Source organism: Siphateles boraxobius, unplaced genomic scaffold (genome assembly GCF_051911475.1).
Source record: "Siphateles boraxobius isolate OS27281-9 unplaced genomic scaffold, OSU_SipBor_1 5, whole genome shotgun sequence".
NCBI lineage: Eukaryota > Metazoa > Chordata > Actinopteri > Cypriniformes > Leuciscidae > Siphateles > Siphateles boraxobius.
The window spans coordinates 32,807,192-32,825,791 of NW_027509141.1; the positions used below are offsets into that span (position 1 = coordinate 32,807,192).

The 18,600-nt window shown below is 38.0% G+C and overlaps 1 protein-coding gene across 2 annotated transcripts in view; it reads left to right on the forward strand.

Moving 5' to 3' along the window:
• Positions 1-18,600, forward strand: part of cdk18 (cyclin dependent kinase 18) — an 81,339-nt gene that overhangs the window by 13,279 nt on the left and 49,460 nt on the right. The window lies entirely within an intron of this gene.

An 18,600-nucleotide genomic window follows, 5' to 3' on the forward strand; every position in this document is an offset into this window, starting at 1 on the left:
TTGACAGCACTCGAACGCACAAATAGAGTCGGTCAATAACATTAGTGTGAAGCAGGACCAGTGTGAAGCCACAATAGGTGGCCGGCGGTGGCTCATTAGTGCAGAAAGGAGCTATTAATAAACTAGTCATGTATCTTGAAGTCAAGCAGCACACTATAGCTGACGCTGTACTTTTCAATATAAAGCTTCTCTATGCTCATCAAGGCCGTTTTGGGCTGTATTTTGGGCTGATAATGAGAGTAAAACGTTCTTGATGAAGGTCTACAGATAAGCATTTTGGTCTCTGGATCTTCAAAGCAACAGTATGTGATGGTTTTCCACCGAACAAGAGAGTAAAAAGTTGTTTGAAAAACTTTAAAATCCCTCTATTAAAGATCACACAATGATTTGGTTTCCTGTCAAAGCATGAATTCACAAACAAATCTCGCTTTCGCAACTCTTCAGATTAGATCTCAAATGCTCATGTGTTCACAAAGAGGGTCCAGTGCACATTGTATTTGCTTGAGGGCAAATGACTTGTATTTACTTTATATAAAATGTTACAATAACTCTGGAACTGAGCAAATGTTGCTTGTGAGACTAATTGCATTAAGTAGCAACTTCTTCTGGTCTTGATGAAACTTATGAGAAGTTCATGTTCAGATCTTTTGACATTTGACTGCATATGTTGGTATCTTGGCAAATTTGAGCACAGTTTAAGACTTTTGAAACACTAGACATATGAGTGTACTGGAGAAAAAGCAAAAGCCTCTATTTAATTTAGACGCGGTCTAGTAGAAACAATTGAGATATTAAAGAGATCACGTCTGTGTGTACCTTCCTATGGGCGGAAAACCACTGGAAACAATAATAGAAATGGGTATTTTTAATCAGTTAGTCATGGTGACTCAGTTTCCTCATAATTTGCTCCACAAACTGTATTCCATGTGTGGAAGATAACCTCCATTTAAAAGACAGAGAATATGAGGTCAAACCTGTGATGCGGTGAAGAGAAGTTTATGAGCTCCTTTTATAGAATGAGAACATGACCGATATTATCACCTCAGTCTAGACAGCCAGCATTTCCTCTCAAAGCTAAATTGTGTATTCAGGAGGAGCAATTGGGGTTTGTTGGTCTTCTAACTCGGTTAATTTCCTTCCTCGACTGTGAAGACTTACTTTGAGGAGGCGATTGAAGATAATTGCGCAAATGGGTCTAGGAGGAGAGCATCAAATGAGAGGTTTTATTACTCATTGAGATAAACCGAGCCTCTCATATACTGCCGACAGCGAAGGCTGCAGTGACGCACACAAATGTCCTAAGCAAAACGTATCGTATATCATGTGCTTGGATCCGGTGATGTTAATGGCTCTGTGTAAGTATCAGGAAACAACAAAAGCTCCTTCAAGAATTTCCCTGTGGTTTGTACCCAAGCTGGGATACAATTTCAGACCCCTGTGATTATAAAGAAGTGCTTTTTGCCTTTCTTCTCCACCTTTGAAATGGAAATGACACAAAATTCCCTGTCTAGAGACAGAAATAACACACCAGGAGATAAATATGCACAAACTCCACCCAGTATTGTGGATGATTCTCATTAATCAAAAGAGCTGCTGTGCTTTGATGGTGAAAACTAGAAGATGAGAACAAGGTCGACCCAACATGGACACGAGAGTACAGGCCTGGAGCGGCGCGGAGATCTCCGTTCAACCTCTTCACCATCTGCCCTCTCCCAATCTCTCGCCTCACTGGCATCAGTGCTCACGGCCCTGTGAACTAATAACCTCTGTTCACACCGCTAGCCAGCGTTTCTGAGTAACGTTCACAGTTCACACCACCGACACATTTATCACTCAAAACAAGATGCTGGATTTCGCCAGTTATAAAGTGCAAATGTCAGCGCATGGAGAGTTTGCAATAGGAATGTGTTGTAAGAACAAAATTTTAAAGCACAGTATGAGTACATTTACGGTATATATTACAATACATAAGTGTTTTAACCATATCCTTATAAAATAACCATTATATTGAAGTTCCCTCAGGTTCCAAATAAAATGAAAATTTGGAACTTGAGGGATGCAAATAAAAAGTTAATTTGTATATACAATTCAAGTTAGAAGGAGTAAAACAAATATTATTGCATAATTGTAATGTAATAGGGTTACACACTTGTGAGTGTACATTAATATATTTCTATAAAATTGGCAAGTTTCAATGTTGCTCAACAACCATAAGCAAGCAACTAAACTCTGTATGGGATACATCCTGTTCTATATTTACATTAACTCCACGTTTCTTTGTCGCTCTCACATGTAAATAACAAAGCAGAATTACTACAAGTCCGTATCATCCTCACAACACCCAGCTCGAGTTTGTGCTACACTTAATCAGTAAAGTACTCAAATCCATGTGATCCATCCTGCTCTGTTGTAAAAATACAGTCAGTGTGCAAATAATATGAGAATTTAAGTTAGTTTCACACAACTTAAACTGTATTTTGATACACCAAGAACAGCTAGATAACAATCAGTGATGATTTTGATTCTATACTTTGAAATATAAACTATAAAAACTGGTACTGATCCTAACAGCTGTAGATTGAAAACAGTGTCAAAACTTGAGTAATATCCCAAATTAAACATTTACTGTACTATATGCATTTTATACATTAACTCCCGCCTCTATCCTTCTGTTTTGACTTATTTTGGAAGATTCAAACCTTCAAAAGTCACACTCAAAACAGTCACGGAGAGGAAGAAAAGAGAGATACACTATTGATCTGCACAGACTAATTATGGTGTTGAAAGTCTCTATAGGGCACCGATTGATTTACTAGAAATAACTTATGGGAGGAGTGCTTATTGATCAAGCGTGGCCTCAGAGCTCTGATGACATTACTATAAACCTGTGAGTGATAACAGGAGACTAATGGCGTGCTGCTAGACAAATGATTAAACCTTTATAATTAATAACCCTTATAACCCTTACAGCATATGACACCAGGTGACAAAGGTTGTCCATTCAGTGTATTTTAATTACTACAGGCAAAGGTAGCTAACCTACAGTGAATTTAAGAACTGGCTATATATGCATATCAGCTTAGCATGTATGTCAGAGCGGCTTTTGCTGAAGAACAAATTTATTCTCTGTTGCCGTAGTTCTTTAAATAATAGGAATGATCTGAGGGGTAGGCTTATTAATGATATTTGCCAAGTCAAACATTAAAAACCACTCAGAACGCCCATGCAAAGGTCTAGCAATGCTCCACAAACCATCTTACAACACCCGAGCAACTGCTTAAAGTGCAAAAAAAAACACAAAAAAAAACACCAACAACACCACTCTAATACATCAGAAACAAATTACAAATGATGCAGAATACCCCAGAAACTGCAAATCAAGTAACACACTAAATATCACTCAGAATACCCGAGCAACCACACAGCAATGCACAAACCACTCAGAACAGGCCGTCACCCGCATAGCAACAAAAAACACTCAGAACATACTAGCAACCACATAGCAACACCATATAAAAAACACTTGGCTAATCTAGTAGGTTAGCTTAGCAAAGCAACACCAACACATTTAGATAAACTTTTAGTCAAGATTTGGCTTCAATGTATGTAATGTTAGACCTTGTAGGTCTGTCAAGGTTTTCCACTTTCATTCATATATTTGATTTGAATTGATTGATTTGATTTGAGTCATATCATGGTGACTCATTAGACCTGTAATAATAGACAAACACTAGTCATGTTAGTCACGGTAAATTCCCCCATGTGTTACATGTGCCTGTTTGTGTTCATTTAACTTCCCTGTTCAAGTCTTTCATTTTGGCACAAACTGTTCTCAGTTCAGTCCTTTCTCTGTGAATATCAGGGTGCCACCCACAGTGCAAACAGAGCTAGTCACCCAGCAGATCTGAGGTAGTTAGCACGTCAACACACTTTTATTTCTATTAATCATAACTCGTTGAGGCTATTTATGGGTCATAACTTCTGTGCAGCCTCTAGAAAACCAGCACTGGACCAAAAAACCACACAGGACATACCGTCATCTTAAATCCATATTTCATAATTAGCCAGCCATTTAGCTGTATAGCTCTATTGTCTGTGCTTGAACAGACTCCATCTAGCATCGACAAACTCATTGTTTAGTTTTGGTCTCAGGAAAGAAAAATCCCAAATTTATTTCCCCTCTATAATACCAAAGTCTGCAGTTAGAAAAGTTCCCCATATACTGTATGTAAAAGGTCCCCATTATATATATATATATATATATATATATGCAATAATTACAAATATAGCCTATTTTATACAAGATTATATAACTTACATAAAAATATAATAATCATGCATACAGTAATCATCTTTCTCTAATTTCAGAAGTCTGCAATCAAAAGTCAATTACCTTAATGTAAACTCAAACATTTCTCATGAGATTCCAAGACCAAGTTATCGGAGCTAATATTCACGTCCATCTTTGTTATAGCTTAAGTCTCTTAAGAAATATTTTCATAAAGCATGTCTAGGAAATTTGAGGAGAAACACAGATACATAAAACATCACCCAAAACCCTATTAAGCCCCTTGAAATATGAAATGGCAACCAGTGAGCATAAAGCAATCAAACATAAACAGGTAAAATAAAGTCTCTGCTATAAGAGAGATAGTTAGCTTAGCAAAAACACTACCGTTCATGTGCCTCAAACTAGCTGATTCCCTGTAATGTTTACAGTAGCTAGCCTGCTGTTTGCAGTAAATAAAGGAAGAAAATGTTGTCCAACATTTCAAGTTAATCCAGTTTTACTCATAAAAGGGCAACATATTGACCTCTATGTCAAATTAAAGTAAATGCTGTATTTATGGATCGCTAAAGATTTTGATAACAGCTAGTGCCTGCTAGCAATCGTCACAGCGGGAGGGTAGAAACTCAATGCATCTAAGGAGCGACAAAATGACCATGTAGTCTTGATAAAAATCACAGTTTGTTCTTTCTCACCAGGCTCAGTTTCTTTTCACGTAATTGTGAGCCAGCTGAACGAACACTAGCACAACTATTAAAGATGTTTAGCTGATAGTTGCCAGTTCTGATTTGTTATGTCTTTCTTAAATAAGAGGAACACTAGAGCCATTGTTTTAGCTTGACGCCATAACATTTTTTTTTTTTTGTGGATATACATAACTAAAGAAAGAGCTTTTTGTAGTGAAACAAGACATCTCTGACGTCGGTCATAATGACGCGGACAGTGAAAACAAAAGGTCGTTTTTATTGCTTCATCTATATGGGAGGCAGGCATTTACTGGTAGGCTTTCTAAAAATATATGATCACTCCCTCCCCCAGATATATGTGTATTTTGAAGTCAGGTCAAGTGTTTACTCAAGTAATGAAAAGCGCACGAGCAAATGAAGTAAAATTATATGACACCAGCACTAACAGCATTACTAATGCATCGTTCACAGCTCGCTCCTTTCCAAAAAAGACAGTATAATGTGGCAGTCAAAGTAATATGCATCTTTATCTATGTCCACACATGCCGTGAAGCCAAAGGCAATGACAAATGGCCCTTCCTGTCATGTCATTTTCAGCTTTGCCAAATATTAAGCTGTCTTTGTGTCCATGGAACCCATTTATCTTAGTTTAGTCGTATGATTTTATAGCTTGACAGGCAGGAATATTGTATCGGGGCGATACGCGTTTGAGGTAACACCATCCGTCTTAAGGGGGACGTCTCAATTTCACAACCGCTGGGGCTGGACGAGTTACAGTGCATTCAATCAACCATTGGCTCCATATAATAACATGACGAGAGAACCACTGGCCCCCAAAATGAAATATTTAGGAACCAAATGACTAAGGTGTCAAATAACATAATCTCTCACTATAGACGGCTGTTCAGAGGCAAAGTTTTGTTCAATTGTGCCTAACTATACTAAAAAATGGCCATTACTATTTTTAAAAAATGTTTTTTTACTTTTCATAACAAAAGTGTTGTGTATCTTTAACTACATGTTGACTTATGAACAATCAGTTGGCAATTTAAGGGATAGTTCACCCAAAAATGAAAATTCTGTCATTATTTACTCACCCTGATGTTGTTCCAAACCCGTGAGACTTTCGTTCATCTTCGGAACACAAATGAAGATCTTTTTGATGAAATCTGAGAGCTTTCTGTCCCTCCATTGACAGCTACATAACTAAAACTTTGACGCTTTAAAAAGTTCATAAGAAAGTAGTCATTCTAATTCATATGAATTAAGTGGTTTAGTCCAAATTTTCTCGAGACTCGAGAATCGCTTTATATGATGAACAGATTTAATTTAGGCTTTTATTCACATTATATAAAGATTGATCAGCCAACATAAAACAGAACCTCAACTAACTGGCTTGATGAACGAGAATGAACCTCATTGGTTCTTGCAGAAGCTCAAATGTGCTGCGTAACACGAGAATGAATCTCATTGGTTCTCACACGTCAAATTAACATGCTTGAGCTTCCGTTTACCACAACTGATGTGTGTTGATAAATGTTCATATGTGAATAAAGGCCTAAATTAAATCTGTCCATCATATAAAGTGATCAAGTCTCTTCAGAAATTTTTTCCAAACCGCTCAATTCATATTGATTAGTTTCACGATCCCTTAACTTTTTGAAGCATCAAAGTTGCGTAGCTGTCAATGGAGAGACAGAAAGCTCTCAGATTACATTAAAAAGATCTTCATTTGTGTTCAGAAGATGAACTAAAGTCTTACGGGTTTGGAACGACATCAGGGTGAGTAAATAATGACAAAATTTTAAACTAGTCAAACATCAAATCAGATATGACCAAAAATGATTCACAGTTTAGCGAGTGATTCAGTTGTTTCAAACCAACTCAAACCATACTTGTGAGTTTGAGACTGCTTCAGATTTATAAGTGAAAGGGAAAGTGAAAGTGAAAGTGACACTTGATGGCCAAGTATGGTAACCCATACTTCGAATTTGACCTCTGCATTTAACCCATCCAAGTAAGTGCACACACATTAGGAGCAGAGTAGTGAGTAGTGAACACAAACACACTGCAAACGTGGATACACACACCCGGAGCAGCGGGCAGCCTTGAGTGGCGCCCGGGGAGCGATTGGGGGTTAGGTGCCTTGCTCAAGGACACCTCAGTCATATTCCTGCCGGTACTGGAATTGAACCAGCAACCTTTGGGTCACCAGTCCAACTCTGCAACCATTAGGCCATGACTGCCCCACAATGGTAAATGGACTGCATTTATATAGCGCTTTCACAGACCCAATGGCCACCAAAGCACTTTACATATTGCCTCACATTCACCCATTTACGCACTCATTCATACACCCACGGCGGTGTCAGCCATGCAAGGCGCCATCCAGCTCGTCGGGAGCAGCTGGGGTTAGGTGTCTTGCTCATGGACACCTCGACACTTGGTCAGGTGGAACCGGGGATCGAACAACCAACCTTTCGGTTTGTAGACAACCTACATGAACCATAAGAGTCATTCATTTGAGAACCAGGCACTTCGAACACCGTGAACAATCACAAACTCTCTAAAGATGTGATTTACTAACACCTAATCACCAAATCAATGTCATAAAAAGACACATTGAGGAAAATAAAGTTCTCTCATCCACAGCTCGTTTACATTGAAAATTACAAAATGTGTAAATATTTAATTTGTAGTCTGTAGCTCTGATCCGAAAACACAAGCAAAGTATCATGTTAATAGTTAAACAAGTGAAAAAGAAACTGCTTTACCCAGGTTTCGGCTTCCTAAAAGAACAGGCTTTAGTGGGATAGAAGGAATCCAGTGTAATTGCTTGTAGGGATGTCATTCTGAGAAACAAGGGCAACGTTGTGCTGGCATATTGCGAGTTGTAAAACCGCACTGAAGCATGATTTGAACGAGCGCTTCTGTCACTGAGGCGTAAACTAATCTGACCGCAGGACTGAGCGCGGCTTGTCTTCATGTGGTTTGGGTTTGAGTCAGAATTGAAAATCTGGGTTACATTCTAATGCAGCCAATAAAGCATTATTGCACAGGCAAACCATCTTGAGATGATGGACATGACATTTTTCATGAAGTAAAATAAAATAAGATGTTCAATATGAAATTAAACATCTCAAAATCTCCATTCCAAAAAAATAAATAATAATAAATTAATTAATACATAAATTAATTAATAAAATAGACTTAATATGAAAGCAATACCAAAAATAAAATTATTTATTTAAACTGTCAACAACAGTCTCATTTTGTGAAACTACACGTCATAAACATTCCTCAGTAATATCTCAATTGTTTCTCCTAGTCAGCCACAAGATTAATTGAACAGCTGATTTCCCCTTTTAAAAAATGACTGCATTGCTTTCACTTCTCCTCTCAGTATCAGAAGAGATCACAATCTGTGCTCAGATTTAAGAAATCTGCAATCAACTCTCAATGAACTCAACATTTTCTCATCAAGTTTCCCAAGGCTAAACTGAGCTGTTATCCACATTAATTTTGAAGTTATGTACTCTTAATGTATGTCAACTATTGACTTAGGTCTATTGTAATTTTTAGACAAATAACTGTCAAAGATAATTAACTGAGAAAATTATGTACCCTGAACTTTGAAGGAGCCACCGGTGAACAATCAAATTCTATTCTGGCCATTTCCACATACATATTTCTACACGAAGCCACTGAGACTAGGACATTATTGTTTTTTAATATAGAGAAATAATCCACAACTCTATGAAAGATCATGATCCACAGCGATGCCAGTGGTAATTTCAGAACAAAGTAAATCAAGTGCGAAGGGGAAGATGAAGAAAACGTTCTCCTAATTAATCTGTCCTCTTTATTCCACTTCCACTGTGTCCTCACGACTTCCCCAAAACTAACACCAAAGAGCAATATGCAAAAAGAGCTCTGTGCTTCCGCTGAGACACTATCCCTAGTTAATCATTCCTCGCTTTACTGATTTAACTCAAACAATAGCAAGGCTAAATTACAAGTCTGCTCCAAATTGCCATTGTTTTTACTGAGAATACTAGCAAATCTGGAGGTAAAACATGTCATTATCTGTTGCTGGCTTTTACTTTCATTATCAACTTTCAAAACAGACCCACAATTTCAGGCCTGAATGGTTTTACAATTTTTAACACCATTGTCTCAACAAATTGTTGCAACATTCTTGTAATATAAGAGCCAATGTAAGCAACAATAGCACTGGATTTCTCCCTTTACTGGAGCAGCACCTTTATCCCTCCTGAGACGACATTACAGGAGCGCACTTCTGGATGAAATGACTCAGTCGATCCCCCTGGGCGTCTGAGAGGATCTAGGTCATCTTTTTACAGACACGTGTTAAGAGATTCAAGGGGTTCGTAACAAAATATAATTATTATTTCTGGATGAGTTGTTTTCTAGAAAAGCTGCAGTGTGTACTATGCCGAGGACAAATCATACACTAAATATCTTAAAATCATATTGTACACAATTCTTTACTGATGTTATTCAAATTTTTTTATAATTTGAATTTTATTCATTTTAAAGGTGAAAAATAGGGAGAAATGAGCATACAAAATGAACTATTCTATATCATACAAAATACAAATATATCAATCCAAAAATTATTAATAAATCTGTAAATTAAAAACGAATATCATCCGATAACCAATATGGTGGATATAAAGTGCATCAAAATGCAATATCTTGAATACAGTGTTGTTGAATATCAACTAAAATTATAACAAAGTGCCTTACAAACCACCCAGTGAACAAGCCAAAAGCAATAATATCAATAAAAGGACACCTATTAGGAAAAAATGTGTGTGTGTCTGTGTGTGTGTGTGTGTGTGTGTGTGTGTGTGTGTGTGTGTGTGTGTGTGTGTGTGTGTGTGTGTGTGTGTGTGTGTGTGTGTGTGTTTTCCCAAATCAAAACCCATTTTTTTCACGAAAAGTTGAAAATGACAACTGCAGTGCTACTGTTGATTAACAGTGACATTTCCACCATACAATAACACGCAACAAGCTGTTTTTTTTCTTTGTACATGACAAGAGGATATCCTTTTTCACCTTTAAAATCAAATCACAGTACTATTTAGCACCACCAGCTGTTCTCAGAGGTCTCCTAGTGTCCGTCTCTGCATGCTCTCATAATGGACAAAAACTAGCATTTGTTCGACTGCAGTATTGAATGAAATGAACCCATGGGTGCCTAAGCATCAATTAAAGTGTAGGTGAAATGATTTCCCTCTCTGTACGTCAGTACTCAGCCTCCACAATGCTCTGACGCCACTCTACTGGAGGGCTTAGCCATGTTCGCCAAAGGCAAATGTCATGTTGTTTTCTCATTGTTCAATAAATGGACTCGGTAGACGGACATCTGTGCAGTAATGCCAGTACTGTAATTGCAGCAGCAAAGCCAGATGGGAAAAAAACCATTGGATTTAATGTCACAAACAATCTCTGCAGGGTGTTTGGATGCTTGAAAAGTTTTCTTACACATTCAATAACCAGACTTGCAACTAGATTTGATCTCCATTCTTTTAACAATGGCCACATGAGGATGACCTTGAGTTTGGATGAATGTTTGGGAAAGCAAAAAAAGAGGGCAAACCCCGAATCAAACGCCATCCGATTGTCACTCGCGGGCATAACCGGGAATCTAATAGGCAGATGAGTCAAAAAACACCTTCATGTTTTCTCTCTAGTTTGGACGGATGCAGAAAAAGGCGAATTGTTCTGACACACTACTGTAGAGAAAGCAGCTTGAGACATCACTGTTGCACCATCAAGGGCTTCCCGCTGCCAAATGATGGGTTTTCCCGCTCTGAGCCGAGGGCCAAGTCGATCTGGCACGAGAACGAGAGCAGATGCCATTTGATGATGGCGAGCCAGAGACGGGACGGCCAAACTCTGTCAGAGAGATCAGAATCTTCTCATTATTTTCTCACATCTTTTCATGTGGGAAGTCGTGTTCCCAATCAAAACCGCCATACCCCGCAGAGTGACCAGTCCATAGAAAAACTAAATTAGGCTATGTTTTTCAGTGTGTTTTCACCATGCAGGGGTTCTGGTTGCACTTTTCGTTGTGTATGCGGGGACTTGAATGAGACCTGCATGAATATTGGCCTTTTGGCACAGTCTGCCAGTGTGTGCTCTTTGATTCGTGTTGAGCCAGATCTGTAGTCTGTAAAGAAGACAAATGGGGCGCATCCTGATTTGGAATTCATTCCTGCCAATGAGCAATTAAACTGCTTTGGAAAGTTAGAGTGAAAGAGGAGAGAAAAAGGTAGATCAAATCAAAGTGTCTGAACTGTCTTTTTTCTGTTCGCTATTTTCTAAAGACAGATTTATTACTGTTGCTCAAACCTCAGGATTAAACTCTGACAGGCGGACTGTAAACAAACATAAAAAAGAATATCACCAATACTAAAAGAAAAAAAGAATATTCTTTTATAATTTGAACATGTTTTGAAAAAAAAGAAACAAACCAGTTTGGTTCTTCCAAATAGCATATCTTCTTTTATGATCTATATAAGAAAGTCAGTCAAACAAGTTTGAAATGACATAAGGGTTGAGTAAATGATAATTGAACAGCGTGAAGAACTTATTCAAACACATTAAATAGTGAAGAACAGGTTAAATAAAAATACAACGAATATGCAATATAGTGCATATATATTTAGCCAAATGCTCTTCACCAAGATCCTTTTTCGAGCTGAGTTTTTTGGAAATTGAATGGCTTTTCTGAGGCATTACGTGACATTATTTACAACCTGTTTTATTGACATTTCTGCAGTTGAAACACTGATTGAGCGATTACATGAGACATGATAGAGATTTATGTAAATTGTAATGTATCTTTCAACATACCTTCAGATGTTTGTGTTTTAACTAGTAAAACAGAAGAGATGATCAAATTATTCTTTGAATTTCGCAATAAAATTGACAGAATTTGAAAGCTGAGACTTTGGCTGTGTCCGAAAAAGCCCCCAATAGCCTTAAAAAGGGCACTATATGAAGGGACAGCCATTTGTAGTGGTGTTCGAAATCTTAGTGCCCTCATTCAATCCCACAACGCACCGCAATAACGAGTGTACAACCGATGTACAATCAACGGCTAGAGAATACCCATAATGCCTTGAGACGCCCTGTGGCTACAGCGTAAAATACAGGTATAAATACGTTTTTTTTAATTGATTACTAAATCGTTTGATTAAGGTTTATACGTGCTAGTTTCCATGATAGAGTTCAAGATAAATCTTTCTATTACTACTGAAGCTGCCAGTTAGCTAAGTTTCAAATGATTATTAAACAGTAAGAACAAACTATGCAAAAGCGGCAGCCCTTCCGTCGCACTCAGTGTCCGAATTCATTTTCATTTTCACTCGTTTTCATTCCCTCCTTCAAGTAGACTATATTAGTGGAGTAATGTAGGGGATAGTGAATGAGGGTATATTTCGAACGCAGTTTCTGTTTCATATCAGGAAGTAACAAAGCCTAAAGCTTATTGAAATATATTGGACGAGAGGCACGCAACAAAGCATTGTTCATTAATCAACTGAAAACGACATAGACTGAAAGATCGATTCTTGGGATTTAAGAATCGATATTGGTTCTTCAAAATGAGAATAGATTAAAATCAAAACAATCTGTATTTTTTTGCCCAGCCCTACATTTTCTTCAGAAAATGTCAAACTTTTATCTGCCTTGTGCGGCTGGTTTCGTGGCACACAACAAGTGCACACAGACAGAGAGGTTAAACATTCAGTGTCTTTGCACACCTCATCAATGTTAATGCCATCTTTGATCTTGGCGTCTGCCAGGAGATGGAGAGAGGGAGTCAAGGACAGCAGGGGATTTTGGGTGGACGGTTGGCGAGCACAGCTGTTCCTCGCTGGTTCATCCACAGACTCATTCAGAGGTCAACACATATCAGACTGCAGCTTTGCTAACAGAGCTCAATTAACAGCTCTACATTAGGGGAATGTAAGCAGAGATGGATGTGACAGTGGGAAGATTACGTAGTGAGAAACAGAATAGCTGGAAGGAGATGAAGGGCAAACAATGTGATTATAAAGACAATAGACTGTGTTTCTGATATGATACGTCTGTCATTATCCTAATCTTAGCTTGAGGGTCAGATCAGACAAAAGTCACCCATAAAGAGAGCATGGCTGCATGCAAAACATGCCCTACAGAAGCTTATATTATAAGATCAGAATGAATTTCATAACACTTTTATAAATACTGGGGTTAATATCTAAAGGGAGCACATGGAATTTACTCATTTCATTCCCAAGACACCTTTAGATTACATATCTTCGCTATCGGGCGGAAACCTCACATATCCAGAAATGCTACTTTTCAGGAAATGGAAAACACGCTGTATTTAAAAAAAATAATTAAACACTGTGTTGTCAAAGTTGATATTGTGGCTTTATATATGTGAGACACTAGCATGAGTCATTATATTATTAACATTTTACCAAAACCAAGCTCAAGTAGAGTTATGAGGTTTTTGACCAATGAATTTCTGAGAATTTAGGACAGGTTTTGCCTGTCATTAGAATGGCCGCATCTGAGGTAGTAATTAAGTGCATTGCGTCACGTTTTCATCAACTTATGGGTTATAAAGTTTACTGTAGCTATATGTGGGCAATCTTTTTTTGTCATTTGGACAAAACCTCATGTTATTAAAGATGAAGTGCTACGCACAGGCTATTTAAGACAGAATTGGAAACGACTCAGCGACAAATGCACTCTTCTCCACTCAAATACATAAAACATTAGCCTTTATATATTGTGTTTCGTGATGATGATGATGTTGAGTCCAAGTTGCACCACTGCGTGGCACTTCATTCACGATACAGGCAGTGTGGATTTATGAGGCTTAAGCATCCAATGGAGTTACGAGGTTTGGTCACAAGCTCTTTTTAATACTTTTCATTGGTTAAATATTTGCAAAACCCACAGACAGATGTAAAGGGTAACCAATAGTAATGCAGATACGAGATTTCCGCCCGACAGCAATGATATACAGGCAGAATTGATCATGAGAGAATATTAATTAAAAACTTTATGAGAAAAGTACTACATACCCTAGGGCTTTAATAAACTATACAAAGCTGAAAATTAACAAAAAGCTAATGAGAAGAAAATCTAAATTAATGAAATATATACTGTATACACATACATATACATACTTAAATAAAATAATAGATAATACAAAGGATTTTAATATGCTTCTGGAACATTTCCTCACATTTCCAGTCCCTCCAGGATTTCGCGGGCCTTTTTTGTGATTTTTGCGGCCTAAAATGCCTGATGTTGCGGACACTTTTCTAAAAAGTTGCGATGAAAGTTGCGATGTTCTTTGGCGTTTGTTTTTATAGGTTAAAACAGCAAAGGTAGATAGATGCGATTCTTCACCTCTGTAAAGATGAATGTGTATTTAAAATGGGTCATTTACAGTTTTTTACAATCGCTATGACAATTTTTTCAATACTTTTAACAAATTTCCTAAACTCTTAACACAGTTAGCACTACATCCGTCTGTGTAAGCTATAATAGTAAAACATTTATTTTTGCTTTAACACAAAATGGATACAATTAACACAAATTTAAAATGCTTGAACTTCTTTTACACACAAGCTCAAACAAGACCAAAACAATGGATTTTTACTGGCAAATTTACCAATGCTTTAAAACTGTATGTCAGAACAGAAAACACCATGTTCTAAACCTAACCCAGGCTAAAGTCAAGGCGAACACCTGTTTATATACAAATGCATCCCCTGTATTTTATTCTATTGTTACTGAGAAACAGCTGATTAAATTAATATATATATATATATATATTTTTTAATTCATTGCAGCAATTCTGTCTCTGTCTTCGTTTTTTCATTACAGTACCGTACATTATAAAGCACTTAGAGATGGGTCTTTTTTTATTGAATTTCTGCAGAAAAAGACCTAAACCCAACAAAACTGTAGAGAGGCTTCAAAAGAAACTGCAGTGCAAAACAATCTATCATCAACACAATATACTGTCTATTGTATAAGGGCAGACCTGACACATATAAAATAATGCAGTTTCTGTAATTCCATCTGATGTTCGTGTTTTTATGACATTGTGCTATGATTGACTAAATCTTCCTGTTGGACGAGAACATATGTTAGTGTTTTGAAAAATTATTTGATTTTGAGACATGTTTGTGTATTGTTGCTAGTGTATTATTGTTGTATTTTGAAAATTAGTGTTGGAGTTTAGTTTACAATGTGTGATTTTGCGTATGAAATTAACTGTTTTGCCAATTGTGTGTTGTAGGTGTGTTGGTGCGTTAAGAGTTTTGGAAATTTGTTAAAAGTATTGAAAAAAAAATTCATAGCGATTGTAAAAAACTGTATGTAGTAGGCTAGAAATGGGAAATTATTTTTGAATTTGCCATTCCCAAGCCACGCCCTACCGGTAAGAGAGCGCAGTTAAACAACAAGGCTATCTACTAGTGAGTCTCCGTGACAAGTCTGTCGGGGATTTCCTTCGAGATTGTCAAAAATGTCCAGGATTCGGCTTTTTCGTTCTACAGTCGCCATTCATTATGTTTACGGTGGCGAGCAGGACGAGACTGAGGACCGCGGGAGGCGATATTTTTTTTCACAGGATGGTAGGGGAAGACTCATGAATATTCATTAGGGAACTCATGTCTGATTGGTCTGATGACCTACCCCCTAACCCCGCCCCTAAACCTACCCGTCACTGGGGGTCTGATGACCTACCCCTAACCCCGCCCCTAAACCTACCAGTCACTGGGGTTAAGACCAATCAGGCATGAGTTCCCTAACGAATATTCATGAGTCTTCCCCTACCATCCTGTGAAAAAAAATATTGCCCGCGGGAGAACGACGCGAGTGATTACTGATGAGCGACACCTGTGAGACGCACCGGTGTCGTATCTCTCACGGAGGAGCGGGAATTTTCTTTTATTTCGTTATATATCTTTTTGTACATGTTATAGGTTTACAAAGTGAAAAAGCCCAAAGTCCACCCCAAAGGTACTTACCATGTCTCAGAGAAAACACTGTTCACCATCTGCTCTATTGTAGTCCAGCCTTTACTTCAGAGACAAATGTGCTCATTTTGTAACACACGTTATAATGCCCGCCTAGCTGAAAAACATAATGTTGCATGTAACTTTGAAATGTGTTTTAGTAAAAAAGAGTGTGTGCCCGTTGTGTGAGGAGAGTGAGCCGCTGCGTGAGGAAAGTGGACGACGCTTTGCAGAAGACCGCAATGATTGGTCAAAGTTAGAGAAAAGTTGCGGTGATTGGTCAAAATTGCAAGCCGCACTGAATTCACGGGGATTTGTTGAAGTTGCGTTAATTGTTGCGATCGCAACATCGCGAAATCCTGGAGGGACTGCATTTCTATACTGCCGGCTAGACTTTTAGTGAAATCAGTCTGTTGAAAATGTAAATGGACGTCAATGACGTTTTAATTCGGATGATGGTATTGAGCCTACACAACTGACCATTATTCAAGTGGATATGCAATTTGAGTCAAACACTCATAATCTGCTTGTTTATATGACATCTAGATTAATGCCAATGCAAGATTACATGAACATGAAATCCAGACATCAGCTACCTTGAGTTGTGTTGCAATAACCTAGCAACATTCTAAAGTCAGAACACCCTGAACCTAGAAACTACACAGCAACACACAACAAAAGACTCAAAAGACCCTAGCAACTGCATAGAAACATGCTAAAGACTGGCGAGACTGTTCATTTGAGTTAGGTGTTTGTGCAAATTAGTATAAGTGGCACAAGTAATAGTAATGCTTGACTTGGCAAGACCTGCTACTAATGTAGACTTGCTGCCCTAAAGCAAGCTGATGCCATTTTTTAAAATATATCCAAAAAATCATAAAAAAATATCCTTGTTTTTGACTAATGCCAAATCATCAGCACACAAGAGGTGAACAGCATACCATCACCAGTTATTCTTAAAGTACATTCAGTCTTTGGTGCCTCAGATCAACAGAAAGCGGCCCACTCCAGGAACACACAGTCCGTCAGCCTCCATATGCCACCAGCCCTCCGACCAAATGAAAAAACCTTATTAATAGATTCCCTGTGGAAGAAAGTCACATTCCCGCTGAAAGTAGTGACAGAGCGCCGAATGAGTCACGCTGAGAATACCTCCGGCTTCTTCAGACGCGTCTGGAGATCGCATCACGACGGAGGATAGGTGTCTCTATTTTGAGTCACAGCAATCCTCACGGAGCCGAGGCACGTAGCAAATGCAAAGGCAGCGAGGCGGTGTGGCTGATGGACAGGGTCGGTCAAATGAAACGAGAAGGCTGTGAATTACTTGAAGCGCATGAAGCATCTTTGGGAGTAAGTAAGTTGGCAGCACACTAGTAAAGTCAGACAAATGCAAACTCAGTTTTATCAGCATTAGAGAGATGGAATTCTTCTTCAGGATAAGAATTAGAATAAATTACAGACGGAAAAAACAGGAAGTTTGACAGAGAATATAAGGTCACCTCTCCGGATGATTCGTTTAACATCTGCTCATGACACCCTCACATCTTTGGAGGGTCCCTGGAGTTTGAGACATAATTACACTCAGATGAGGTTTTGGATTCAATCAGAGTGAGTATGGAAGTGGGAGAGAATATCAATAAAATATTTCAACTGTGTGTGATTAATGCTAGGAAGCTATAAGATGCTGAGATCTTTGAAAATCATGTTAATATTCTGCCCTTTGAATCTGAACGGTTTTAGGCTCCAAAGTCTTAGATCTCAATGACGCTAATCTTTTGATTTCGTTCACATAAACACACGTTTAGATTAGATTAGAAACCATTGGATGGCACCAAGGGGATCAAAGTTTTGCTGGTTAACATTGTACAGTTGAAGGGATAGTTCACTCCAAAAAATCAATTGTTCCAAACCTAAATGAATTTCTTTCTTCTGTTGAATGTCAGCAACCAATCGGTTGATTTGGCCCCATTGACTTCCATTGTATAGTTTTTTTCCATACTATGGAAGTCAATGGGGTCCAGCAACTGTTTGGTTACCAAGGCAGAAAAAAGCCATCACAGCACTTATATTTTACAATGACAGGATTTGTGTCAATTTATAAATTTAAGATTTCAGAATTCATTCATTTAAAAGAATTGTTCAAAAAAATAAACAAAATGCCAAAAATTTTAGTTCACAATCACAACCTAAACACATAAGACTGAGCAGATTGTTGTTCCACGCTAGAACTGTTAACCTCGCATAAATACGTTGTAGATGCTGAGATTATTCAGACAGACGCTGGTCTGCATTTCATCAGCCTTATGATGGGACTGCATGGAGCAATTATCGTCTTATGAGAGCCATGTTTCAAAGAGAGGAAGACTAAATCATTATCCTTAGCAAAAAAACAACAACCACTATAATCAAAGAGAGGGAGAGAATGCGAGGCAGAAAAACAGGTTTGAGAGAGATAGGGAAAAAAGCCCATCATAACGGCTGACAAGGGAACTTTTTAGCACTTGTATTTATTTTATTATTTTTTGTTTCAGATAGTCATTTGAGAAACAATGGTGCTCTGAGA